The sequence below is a fragment of the Helicoverpa armigera genome, chromosome 29 (assembly GCF_030705265.1).
Source record: "Helicoverpa armigera isolate CAAS_96S chromosome 29, ASM3070526v1, whole genome shotgun sequence".
NCBI classification, from domain to species: domain Eukaryota; kingdom Metazoa; phylum Arthropoda; class Insecta; order Lepidoptera; family Noctuidae; genus Helicoverpa; species Helicoverpa armigera.
In genome coordinates this window covers 1,512,757-1,526,871 of record NC_087148.1, presented here as the reverse complement: position 1 = coordinate 1,526,871, position 14,115 = coordinate 1,512,757, and the positions used below count along the sequence as shown (strand labels likewise).

Here is a 14,115-nt window from a genome sequence, read left to right as displayed (position 1 = left end):
AAAGAGAAACTTGCTCTTACTCTATGTGTTATTGGCGGTTCATCTCTTATTTTCTTCATAGAAAGAGACTGTAGAAACGCTGATGTTGTCATGTAGGGAAATAATAGCCACTTCACTTTGGAGGTCGTCAGGCAGATTTGAGAAAACTCTGACACTGAGGCTTGTAGGACCATGTTCTACAAGATGAGAAGAATTCTAACTGTGCTCGAACGGGCCTGCTGGAAGAAATTTCTTTAGAAATAAGCAGCACCTATATGTATACTATTATTTTATGACCCCAGGTAACTGGGTTGAAGGGGTGAGATATGGCAGTCGCTCCTTGTAAAGCACTGGTACTCAGCTGAATCCGGTTAGACTGGAAGCCGACTCCAACATAGTTGGGAAAAAGGCTCGGAGGATGATGATGAACTTCTTCTTTTGTAATATTTCCACTCTGAACAAAATAAATGGTTAAATAAATAAGAAAAGCATTATCATCTACATAATTTGATTTAGTTATTTCGACCAACCCCAACATCCTTACTCTCGATATTTATACGCCAATCCAAGGAGTTTACGACAGAAGATTTATAGGGCACACCACTACCGATAAACTATGTAACTTATTCGATGTCCTTGGAAGAAAAATCGCAATAAAATACAGTTTTATAGCCCACAAAGATAGGCGAACGAGGGAGGCTAGCTATAAGCTGTTACACTGAAATTGGATATTTATTTGTTAGTGAAGATGAATGATAAGTAGGCTAGCATATATTCTTGTGTAACTTAATGTCTTCTAGGATCGGTATTAGTTTTTGATCGGATTCCAAAACCGTCTTAAATCCGATGAAGACCTAATATTAAGGGGTACCTATCAGGTTTTTCAAATACAGCTGAGTTGAGAGAGTCAGAAAAGCAAACGCTCCATTTGGCACACTAGTACTCAGCTGCATCCAGTTAGACTGGAAGCCGATCCAACATAACTGGGAATAAGCTAGGCAGATTCTGAGAAACTGAAAAAGACTGTTCTTTATAAAATATAGGAAGCCCCAAAAAACATACTACTACATCCTTATGGAGTTGGCGAAAACAGCACTACGAAAGAGAAATACTTCCTTATAAAACATAGCCCAAAGAACATACAAACATCTTAATTGAGAACCTCCTCCTTATGGCAAGTCGGTCAAAAACAGCGCTATCAAATAGTGAATAAAAGACAAGAAACGACAAAATCAAGAACATCGACCACATAAATTAGGCTTCACAATAAACAGAACACAACCAGAGACAGTTGTCACAATTCTGATTGATTTATTGCGTTATCCGGACGTTTATCAGGCTATTATCAGCTGTTCCGAGTACGAACTCATCTAGCTGTGTAGGAGTATGTTTCTGAGTAAATATGTATAGTTCATGGAGTACAAAATGACTATCGCCTGGGCTGCGGGTTGTTCGAAAGAGATACCGCGGCCCTGGTACATAAAAGGCCTATGACGGAACACGACGATTTTAGTCAGTAAGAGTCTGACACTCCCTCACCGCTGCTAACCCACAGCGGGAGGGGTCATTTGATGATTTTACGTCGCTAAAAAAAAAAAGATGTCATAACGCAAAATATATCTTTATATACTGGCTGAACTGTTTAAGCTCAAAATTAGAGGGGAGATAGCTTAGACCCTAGAAAAGGACATAGTATAGTTTTTGTCACCATCCGGGACGCGGGTGAAACCGCGGGCAGAAGCTAGTCTTCTAATAAAGTAACGCGTCAAAATGCCGGTTTTCGGAGGACGAGGAATGGAACTAGCTCATTATTTTCAAAATTAAATCAAGATCAATCTTTGATAGATTACTTTTGATTTAACAAGGAACCCGAAAGCCTTCTTGCTCAAAGTGACTGATCACGCCTATATCTACTACTTGACCTACAAGAAGGCGCCTGGCCTACCTTCCTTATGGCATCTCCGCTATCTTTCCTTCCTCGGGGTACCGTGTCACTTCTAGCTACGTAGGAGTATGTTTCTGTGTAAACATAGTGGAAATGGAATCTATTTTCGATAGGTTTATCGCAATTTTGCGATAATGTAAGTATTGTTCGGAAGAGGATACTCAAATTAGTTATCATTGTTATTTCGAAACTTCTATTTGTACGTTTGGAGTGTGTGATATCGCATGTCATAATAATTACCGATATTGTAAATGCTAAAGTAACTCTGCTTGCCTGTTTGTCGCAAAACTACTCAACCTATTTAAATGACACTTGATCTAAACATCGTGGAAGGGAAGGTCGAAGGAAAGAGAGGAAGGGGTCGTCCAAGGTATAGCTACATCAAGCAAATTGAAGAAAAGGTGAAGGTTGTGACGTATAAGGAAGTTCAGGAGTTGGCGCTAGATAGTTGTAAATGGAAGGAGCTGCACCGACAAGAGCTGGGCTATTAAATTAACGATTATGATGCAAATACTATAAAGCCCCAGAAAGAACATAAGCTACATTTTATCCGGGTGCGAGAAGAAGGTACTCTCGGGACAAGAGTGACACGGGAAACAGCTAGTCCCCCACAATATCAAGCAAATAAAAATCAATCTTTGAAATATATTTGCATTTCGAACTTTCGAACGATTCATTTTAATGTGTAACTTTACGGAAAGATTTGGGACAACAGAAAACTAACTACATATATCCAAAAAACAATCAAAAAATATAATTTAACCACATGAAGCCAGAGTAAACTAGCAGATATAAACGTACATTTCTAAGCACATGACCCACTAACGTCCATCTTCCGGTAACAATGATAAATTCATAGCGCCCGCAGGAAACAGTCCGTCTTGCGGGTAGTATTACACTTTCCTTGATTTAGAATGCATGTACTTTTGTTGTACGTGTCTATTTGAGCTGTAATTGGAATGTACAAAGTTTCATCACTCTGTTAGAATCACAGCAGTATTTTACAAAGGAACTGTCAACAAACATGCATGTATGGTAACAAACATCCATACATAGAAACTTCTGGGTTTATAATATGCATAAGAAGAATGAATATGGATGGCGAAGCAGAGGTAGAGGAAACAAAACATGGGCAGATTGCCTGAAAGATTAATAGGAAGAGAGTAAATGTAAATATCACGAATAGAAATGGAAGCGGAAGACATAGTGTGCGGACAACATATAACTTGAGAACAGAGCAAGAAGAAAAAGAAGACAGACAATCAGTTAAATACGGGACATTAAATAAAATCAAAGTCACAGACAAAAACTTAAAAGACTCGAAACAGTCAACAATTTCAGAGCCATTCAAAATTTCTCAAGACCTAGAATACAAAATCGTACAGAAGATAAAATATTCACCAGAATTCCGAAGTCACGAACCTAACTTAAGTTACAGATTACGTGACTACCAAACTTCTCCGTTGAGTTAAGCTATAACTGCTAGAATGCGTAATTGGATCGTCTCGTAGAAATCAGAAAAAAGCAAAATTTGCTTGTTCCGTAGAATTTTTTGGGTGAACTGGCTTTGTTAGGGTTCTTGTTGAAAATCAAAATAACAAGGTTGTGGAAGTTATAATTTTTACTCGACTGTCAAGTAGGGTTATGTGTGTTAACAAATAGTTTTAAGAAAACAATACGTCTTTATATTGACCTATGGAATTAACATTGTCATCGAACAAGCCTACAAGAGCTAGATTTTGGAACTGTTCTATGTCATTGCAGAAGTCAGGGTCAAGATTTAAAAAAAATAAACCAAATGGCTTAATTTGCTGCTCCCCGAAGTTTCACGCCTTTCTGCGAGAAATAGCATAAAAAGTAGCCTGTCTTTTCTCAGGCTCTAGCTAGACTAAACTAGACTAGGTTTTAGCGTAAACGCCCAAGAAGCAAAATTCCTTTAGCATTTATAATATTAAATTAGGATTTGCTGTTTCTGTGGTTTTAGCGAAAAAGCCCAACAGAGTTCCTTCAGCATTTAGGTATAACCTTAAGTAACGCCTATTATTCTAACAAGCCATCCAACACTAAGTACCGACATCTGGCTAATATTTCCCTGTCTAATTCGATTACGTAAAGGGACCATTTGTCCCGTTTCGCGTTCCCAGCTTCCGCATTCCTTTTGTCCTTGACCTTAATATCTAAATTTTCCTTATCGGATCAACGCAGAAACCCAAAGTATTTTGTCTCTTTTTCAAGTGTAGGAATTTGTTCCTTTTTGTACCACGCTGAAAAAATATTTGGTTTGTTGTAAACCTTTTTTTTTCTGTTTTTGTTGTCATCATCTTAATTGAAACCATTTATATGTATGTATTTGGCATATGATGTGTTGATTAATCACCGCAATTTCTCAGGGTCTAGATTGTAGACTACACCAAATCTGTGCCTAATTTCATTTCCAGTTATAAAAATATCTTCATGTTTGATTTGAGTGTATGTATTACAAACGTACGGACGAAAAAAAACTTATTTAAATTAGTGCAGTAGTTTTGAGTTATAGGGACTTTCGCATAAGTATATACCAGTAAATATATGTAATAAATTCGTAGTAGTAAATATGTAATATTTGAAAATTGGTTGTATTCACAGCCAATTTTCAGAACAATTCAGGTCCAAACAATCAAATCAAATCCAGTTCATTTTGGCAGGGCACAACAAATAGCGATGTTACGAACTAGGTCTCACTCCAGTCACGTAGCCACCAACAACCACATACCTACTATCTGCAAATGTTTGTAAAAAGGATGGAAGACGGTCAAGTGTGAGTTGGATTTGTGGAAGGGTTGCGTGGTGTGAGAAATTGTAAATTATGAACGATCCTTATTTCGTTAGTAGAAAAACTTTACTGTATGAGTTGAAGAGCAGATATCTTATGGTTTTGTTAAGCAAACCACTACTTTTCGCATACGTATAAAAAGTTTCCAGATGTTCTAGTTTTATCTAAATCCGTTCAGCTAGCAGAGTGAAGAAGTAACAAACATGCAAAATACACCTTTCGCGTTCATATTACTTCATCATATTAGTGCTATGGTTCATATTAGGTCATCATAATAGAGCGATGGTAGTGTGATAGTTGTCACGGAATAGAGGCGGTCTAGAACTAACAAAATGTTTGTAACACTGATTGCTTCTAAAGTTTATATATTTCCGCTGTTAACCTTTTCATACCGAACCCCAAAAAAACAACTTTTTGCTAACCTTCTAAAGCAGCCGAGAACGTGATGAGACCTCTTAAGGATCTCCGTTCAAATCGGATAGCGGTTTTTATTTAACAGGTTTATTTACAAAAATAAATTATAACTGTACCCATCTGCTTTTATTTATTGATCTGTTGGTTCATTATGTATGCTAAGGTCGTCTTCGTTTCCGAAATCAGGATAAATTGCTTAAACTGGATTACTCCGTTATTTCTTCTTGGCATAGGCCGTCGTTTTTATAGAAATCTAATGGTACGAGTCATTTTCAATTCAGAGCGATATACTTAAAAACCAGGAAAGTTGGGGTCGGCTTCCAGTCTAACATGGGGCGACTAATCTTCTCAAAGCAGTTACCAGTACAACCCGATACCTCTTGATGAAGTTGTTAGATTTTCCAGCTTCCGACTGTCTAAGATGTTCTAATTTAGCATGTTTTCACCTAAAAATTCTTATTCGAGCATTTCATCTCAGCAGAACTATTAACCAATCTCATCAGTAAAGTTCAAAATAGTTTCAGCTGTCTAAGTCAGTGTAGTATTCATTACTTAGTATACAGGTACAGGTATTAGTATACAGGTGCACTCCCTATTCCTTCACTCTCAGCGCGATGGGACGGCAATCCGACACGACCGGAGAGAGATCACAGGCAAGACCAACTGCAACGTGCTCTCCGATGCACGGGTGTATCAATCACCAAGTTTCAGGCTTTGTACTGCTCTGTGAAAGTTTTTTAAACCCACAAAGCTACTCAAATTATGATATAACGAAACAAAACTATTCACCAATCTCATCAGTAAAGTTCAAAATAGTTTCAGCTGTCTAAGTCAGTGTATTCATTGGTTATGCGGCAGAGTATCTGACTCAGCCACAACTTGTTATGTCTTGTTTAAGTTCTGACTTGGGGTTGGCAGTTGGCAGGCTCTGGCGTTTGGGACGTGACCTTTATTGTTAAGCTATGCTATATAAAACAGAATTATTTTAAACCAACTTTAAAAAAGGAGGTTCGCTGTTTGACCTGTGTTTATATGTATACTTGTGCAAAATTGTCTCACTTTTCGCTGTACCTATTATGATGCGGTTTTCAGCAGGCTATATGTCAGACTAGTATATTATTGAAGTCAGTTTAATTTTTCTTCGGTAAAATACTGAAGGAAATAAAAGTGGTAGTTGTTGATAATTTGGCGACCAGATGGCGTAGAATTTAGTGTTTGCCAGGCTGGAGGTTGTGGTCAAACATTTGTGATCATAAACATTAGTGTTGGGCTTGGAGCCACGGGCCATGTAAACATGTATCTTGATAGGTCCTCCATAGCCTTTACTAAAAGTAATAAAACTGTCTGTCTCTCAGTCTCTTTTTTAATTCTAACGAGTCAGAGACGAGTTTCAATCTAATCAAGTTTTTTACAGTACACCTACACATATTTATGCAGAGATTCTAAACTACGCCCTTGAGATTCACCCTGTGATTTTCAACTGTCCTTAGGCGACAAAGCTAACAAAAGTTCAGCAAAGTATTGATCAGTTATTCCTTTTGTGCTCCGTTCTTTGTATACAAGAGTTTTTGAAACTTATCCAAAGTTGTAAAGGCAAGTATTATTTATTTACAAAGGGCAATTTATAAGGGTTGTTTTACTGAAGTTTTCCACCAGATTTGAAAAGTAAATTGCCCGAATTGAAATTGATAGATGATTCTGTAGCATTTAAATTCTCTCACTGTCTCTTTTATCTATTACGCATGTTAGACTGATTATAGGGTCGTAGTTTTAATAAAACCCTTACAACCAGGGTTACCAAGGATCTTATCCAATTATCCACGTAACTGAATTGAGATGGTTAGATAGGTAGTCGCTACATGTAAAGCACAGGTACTCAGCTGCATTTATTCAGACTGGAAGCTGACCGCAAAACAGGTAAGAAAAGGCTTCAGGCTAAGAGATTTTATTACTGACCATTCAAACTTTTAAACCCTCAATAACCAACTTATCTTAACACCACAATACAGTTGATAGAACAACAATCGATCACCCAGTAATTGCCGCACGATGCGATTGGCTAAGCAAGTGTCTTCCTGCCAAGATACTCTCATTAGCATACTGTTGCCTCCATCAATATTGACGAGATAAAACAGATGCGGGGGATCAGGTTGGATATAATGGGAAGTACTTTCTTGGTGAATTTGATACTATTTTACACTATAGTAATGAAATATCTATACTAATATAATATTATAAAGCTAAAGCGCCAATCTCAGGGTACTAGTCCGATTTAAAAAACAGTTTCAGTGTTAGTTAGCCCATTTATCGAGATAGCTATTGGCTACTTTTCATCGGGGTTTATGCAGAAGGTGTTCACGGGATGCGGGTGAAACCGCGGGCAAAATCTGCACGGGCACTAAGGAACGGCTTAACTAATCATTAAATGTCTCTGAGTGTGTCCTGCTAAGTCCTGCTTTTTAACAGACTTCCCAAAAAGGAGGAGGTTCTCAATTCGGATGTTTGTATTTTACCATACCACACTAGTAGGCAATACACACCTAGTACATTAATTAAAGGACCATCCATTCTGACCGCCTAGTACCCAAAGTGTGTTTAACGACACCCCCGAGTACCTTTAACAGAGCGAAACTCTTAATTTAGGCAACCGCTCAGCCTTAATTAATTAATCGGTACTTCATACTTACGTAATACCTATTACATCACACCTGGTGTCCCTAAAGGGTTATGTAAAAATAAACTTCATCAACGTTTCGCCAATTAGGGCTCAGGGACGAATTTTACACTTTTCTTTTGAAAATTCTGCTATTTTCGCAAGGGGATCATAGTACATATTTTGTCCCACGAAAGCGGGTGAGCTGGACTTGTGTGTGTAGGTAAATGAACATGCGTCTTTGTATGATTCGGTAAAGCTGTAAATAAGCTTATGAATACAAAGACAATTTACACATACATTTACACATACAAGTACGGCTCACCCGCTATCGTAAGATAAAGGATCTATACCATCTCTTCAAGATGGTATAGATCCCTAGTTTAATATTTTACACAAATACTTATATACGCGTACTGATCTTAACTTATGCCCTTTAGATAAGTAGTTATAGACTCGACCCTCGCTCCGGAGGCTTATAAGTTAATCCTTGACCGTTCAGAGACAGCCATCGTGATCTTATGTTTAGAAACATATTTCTCTACTGGCTTCTGTCCGCGGTTTCAGCCTCACCCCGTAGGAACTACTCAGCACACCTGGTATAAAAAGTATCCTGTAGCCTTCCTCAATACATGGGCTACCTAAAACTGACACAAGTTTTCAAATTCGACTAGTAGATCCTAAGTAGGGCTTTCAAATACCGGATTTTTTCAATACCGGTATCAATACCGGTATTAAAAATTTCAATACCGTGATCACGTGATCACGGCATATCAACGACATATCAACTTCAAGGCCGAACGTTTCCGTCTGATGAAGGCCAAGCTCCGACCAACACTGCTCCAAACCATTTCAGGATCTGAAACGTTCCAGTCAAATTTAGAGAACCGATTTGCCGCCGTGGAAACCACAACAGACGTTAACCAGAACCACGAATATGTGGTTCGGATCCTCAGGGAGGAAGGTTCGAGATTCTGTAACATGCAGCGTAAGCGCAAGAAATCAAAGCTTTCGGAAGAGACATCGTACAATCTCTTGGAAGAAGCCACTTGACGAAGCTGACCACAACAAATGGAGAAGTCATTTCTTCGGTGCCGGCAGTCCTTTCGGAAGTGGAAAACTTCTATGGCCGGTTATACGCATCGCATGCATCTCGACCTGATCCCGGAAATGAGGATTCTAGAGCCACATTAACACGCCATTTCACCGCCTGCCAGAAGTCAGCAGTGGCGAAATCGAGATCGCTCTGAGACAGCTCAAAAATGGAAAAGCCCCTGGCGAGGATGGCATTACAACAGAGCTATTAAAAGCAGGAGGTAAGCCCGTACTGGGGGAGCTCCAGAAGCTTTTTAACGCCGTTCTGTTTAAAGGGAGAACTCCAGAGACGTGGAGTAGGACTGTTGTCGTCCTGTTCTTCAACTTCAACTGTGTCTAGCATTTGCGGACTATGAGAAGGCCTTTGACTCGGTTGAAATCTGGTCTGTTCTGGAGTCCCTGCAGTGTTGCCAAGTAGATTGGCGATACATCCTAGTGATGAGATGTCTCTTTACTACTGACTAACAAAACAATAACGTCGTTTGGCTCGCTCGATCGATTAAGAAACCAGTTGTTTAAGAAAGGTGGAGGTATGCTGGAGATAAAAGTTGGCGCTTGATACACAAGTGTGAAGTGTGAGAATAATATTACGAGTACATCTTACGAGTACGTAGTTATTTATTTTATTTAATACAACTTCCTGCTACTTACAACAAACCAAAATAATTAAAATTATAAATAAATTGTAATACCGTGATCACGGTATTGGCTCGTCAATACCGGTATTGAAAAAAGACCAAAATATATCCGTGATCACGGTATTACGGGATCCCGTAATACCGGTATTGAAAGCCCTAATCCTAAGACACCATCCCCAACTTATATAAACGTCTATAACCGAGCATTCACAACTAAAAGTCTTCTAAACCATTTTTCTTTTTCAAACAATCAAGCCAAGTTCTCTCGAGCTCTAAACCTAGATAAATCTAAGCAGCTTCTGTATAAATCAGCCAGACATATAGGATATCGATCTCTGGAGCTCAGAACCAGACAGTAACAAATAGGACAGCAGTGAAGCTTTGAACCACGGAGTAAGGAAAGATGAGAGATGCTATAATGCAGGTAGGTCAGGCACCTTGTTTTAGGTCAAATACGTACGGTGTGGGACCAGAACGATAATTTACGAGTGATGTAACGAGGTTTTCGGGCTCTTTAAGACATCTGTCAACGATTTTTGGTATTCGGTATCCGATTCGGTCGACATTTGTGTGATGAGCATGTGTTGGCCGTGGTCTGGGTGTTCCAATATATATGTATAAATATGTATTGATATAGCTATATGTAGTTTATCACTTGTGTTAGAACCCATAACATAAGTTAATTAATAACTTGCCATGGGGCTAAGCGACCGCGAGTGAAAAGGTGTCCCGACATTATTTATTATTGGTATTACAGCAAATGATCGCCAAACCGTTTAAGCGCGAAGATAGTAGCATTTCTCGTCCTCCACACACCCGCATTTTGGCGCCCTACTTTCTTAGGAGATTTTCCGTAATGGCACCTCCGCTAGTCATTTCATTCTCCACGCTTTGAACAGACAAACGTGTATCGACACATCGAGAATATTGGTCGGCCATTGTTTGAAATAGGACGTATCTTTCAAGTATGGGAATGTTTTGTGACCTAGTATCTATTGTGAAGAAACATGAGGGGGTTTTTAAGGCAGAAATGCAGCCCTTTTTGGCACAAAAAAATCTGCTGCAGTTTTTTGTTTGGTCCAATAGGGACTCTTTTGTTTTTTTGTTAGACTGAAGTATTTAATGGGTCAGGCTTAGATACTATAACACCGATATGAAGAATCTTTCAGTGTTAAATATGGCATCCTATAAGCTATTTTCATCCGAGTGTGCGAAGTAGTTAACCCGTGAATCGGGTGAAAAGCGGCAGATGCTAGTACTACACAACCAGAAAAAAAAACGATTTTTTCAGTGGAAATATCGCAATGTGAAGCAACATTTTTACATGCCGAGTAGTCTGAAAAAGAATCCGGCCTACATGAAAGAGCTCTTGAAAGCTACACACGGTTCAAATACAAATGCAGTATGTAGCATTACGTTATTTTTGGAACTCATATTAAGTAACAGATTGACAAGACAGTTACATCGACAAATATTTTATCTAGAGAAGCTGTACCAGGTCATCATCTACCTAGCCTTTTCCCTATGTTGGGGTCGGCTTCCAGTCTAACCAGATGTAGCTGAGTACCAGTGTTTTACAAGAGCGACTGCCTATCTAACCTCCTTAACCGAGTTACCCGGGCAACCCAATACGCCTAGGTAAGACTGGTTATCAGACCCGTAACGACTGCCAAAGACGTTCAAATGGCAGCCGAGACCTACAGTTTATAGTACCTTCCGAAACACGGAAGAACTCGTTATGACAAGATGGTCTCCCACTTAGACCGACCTCACCACGAGTTGCTTAACTTTCATGATCAATCGATCCTTGCGGATTTGCCTTAACCACGAGCTCTTGTATGCTACACGGTTCAAATTCAACTGCAGTATGTACCATAACGTTATTTTCGGAAGCCATATTAAATTACAGATTACTGCATCGACAAATATTTATACCAGAGACGCTGCAGCAGGTGCCAACTATTTTGATTACAAATCCAATAGGCTATTTCTTAGTATTGAGGATTTTATAGGTGGTATTAAATTTACTGCACCTAGATGCTTTGACGTATCATAAGAACCTGGGGTAGGTCTATTTGAAACAAGTGTTCACCTGCCATTTCACCCGCGTTCCGTTATTACTTCCCGCGCCTGGATAAAGAGTATCATATATCCTCCCTCTTGAAATGTTCTATCTGACGCAATTTGAAAAATATCGTTTGCGTCAGAGTTACTACAGAGAATGGCCCATTCAGGCAAACAGACATACAAACTAACAAACTCTTCACTTTGATAATATTCATGACCTATTTAATGACAACCTCTGCCTACCCATCCATGAAAATAAGGCGTAAAATTATTTAATATTAATACCGAAGCGGATTATTCTCCTAATCGCATTGTAAGGATTTACTCAATATCCCCCAAGATCAGCCATGCGTGATTAATTCGGAAACGCGGGGATTATTTCGTAGAACGACAATCTGTTTAGATTTTAGATATTCACAACATTATGAGGAACCTACTCCTGTAATAATTACAGATGTTTCATCTAACGAAAGCGGGTGGGCCATACTGGTGTGTGTGAATGTACATGCACATTGTCTTTGTATGCGTAAGCTCGGGAGCGCTCAGTAGTGGTCGAGTCATACAACAACAATGTGCATTTTACACACACAAGTGTGGCTCATACGCTTTCATGAGATTAAAACATTTTTACAAAAGTTCATTCAGTGAGACTGGAAGACCATATATAATTGGAAATAATCTGGAAAGGAAATAATCTGTGCCGTTTAGCGACGGCTTAAGAATACATGTATCGCTACCCCTTCTTCCAGTGGGTGTCGTACAAGGCGACTAATGGAAAATGGAAAAAAAATGCACCGAACACCAGTGCGAGAGAAGGAAAACTCGAAAAAAACCCTCTATCAACCCGTCTGGCCAGCGTGATAGCAGTAGGCTAAATTCCTCATGTGCAGAACGAGAAAGCCACGGCCCCTAGTTCCCGGCAGTCCCGCTATTCCCGGTCACGGTGGCGACCGTGGTTACGGCGGGACAGGGGGTGCGAAGAATCTCCGGGTTACGGGAGGCCACCAAACTAATCTGACTCTTGCGACGTACAACGGCCGCACGCTACGGCTTGACTCGCATCTGGCGCAACTCGAGGTGGAACTTGGGAAGATTAGGTGGCACATATTAGGGTTATGTGAAGTTCGAAGAGAGGGGGAGGACACCATAACCCTCGAATCAGGTCACCTAATGTACTTCTAAGAGGGAGACCAACAATCCCAAGGTGGCGTTGGGTTTCTGGTTAATAAGTCCCTAGCTGATAACGTTGTGGAGGTGTCTAGTGTGTCGAACAGGGTAGCGTACCTTATCTTAAAGCTCACCGACAGGTATAGCCTCAAGGTAGTGCAAGTGTACGCACCGACCTCGACACATTCAGACGATGAAGTGGAGGATATGTTTGATGATATATCAAGGGCCCTCCACTTCACTACAAAGACCCATTACACCGTTGTCATGGGGGACTTTAACGCTAAAGTGGGAGTACAGATTTGCGGTGAATCGGCAGTAGGATCCCATGGATTTGGAGGCAGGAATCATAGGGGGCAAATGCTCGTCAACTTCCTCGAACGCGAGGGGCTCTTTTGATGAACTCTTTTTCAAAAGCAGCCCCAAAGGAAGTGGACGTGGCAAAGCCCCGACACTATGACTAAAAATGAGATTGACTTCATCATGACGAACAAGAAGCACATATTCAGAGATGTCTCCGTGATCAATAGGTTTAATACCGGTAACGATCACCGACTTGTCCGAGGCTCTCTGAATATCAACTTCAAGGCCGAACGTTTCCGTCTGATGAAGGCCAGGCTCCGACCAACACTGCTCCAAACCATGACAGGATCTGAAACGTTCCAGTCAAATTTGGAGAACCGATTTGCCGCCGTGGAAACCACAACAGACGTTAACCAGAACCACGAATATGTGGTTCGGATCCTCAGGGAGGAAGGTTCGAGATTCTGTAACATGCAGCGTAAGGGCAAGAAATCAAAGCTTTCGGAAGAGACATTAGGGCTTATGAAGAAACGACGTGAAAACCCGCCTGTCACTTCGTCAGCTAAGCGGGCTCTAAACCAAGAGATCAACAAGCACGTACGACGCGACCTCCGGTGCTCCAATACTCTTGACATTGAAAGAGCAATTGAGCTAAATCGGGGGTCAAAGGTGTTCGTACAATCTCTTGGAAGAAGCCACTTGACGAAGTTGACCACAACAAGTGGAGAAGTCGTTTCTTCGGTGCCGGCAGTCCTTTCGGAAGTGGAAAATTTCTATGGCCGGTTATACGCATCGCATGCATCTCGACCTGATCCCGGAAATGAGGATTCTAGAGCCACATTAACACGCCATTTCACCGAAGACCTGCCAGAAGTCAGCAGTGGCGAAATCGAGATCGCTCTGAGACAGCTCAAAAATGGAAAAGCCCCTGGCGAGGATGGCATTACAACAGAGCTTTTAAAAGCAGGAGGAAAGCCCGTACTGGGGGAGCTCCAGAAGCTTTTTAATGCCGTCCTGTTTGAAGGGAGAACTCCAGAGGCGT

The 14,115-nt window shown here is 40.3% G+C and overlaps 1 protein-coding gene across 1 annotated transcript in view; it reads right to left on the bottom strand.

Annotated features, from left to right (window-relative positions):
* Window positions 1-14,115, bottom strand: part of LOC110378512 (ankyrin repeat domain-containing protein 50) — a 109,479-nt gene that overhangs the window by 76,697 nt on the left and 18,667 nt on the right. The window lies entirely within an intron of this gene.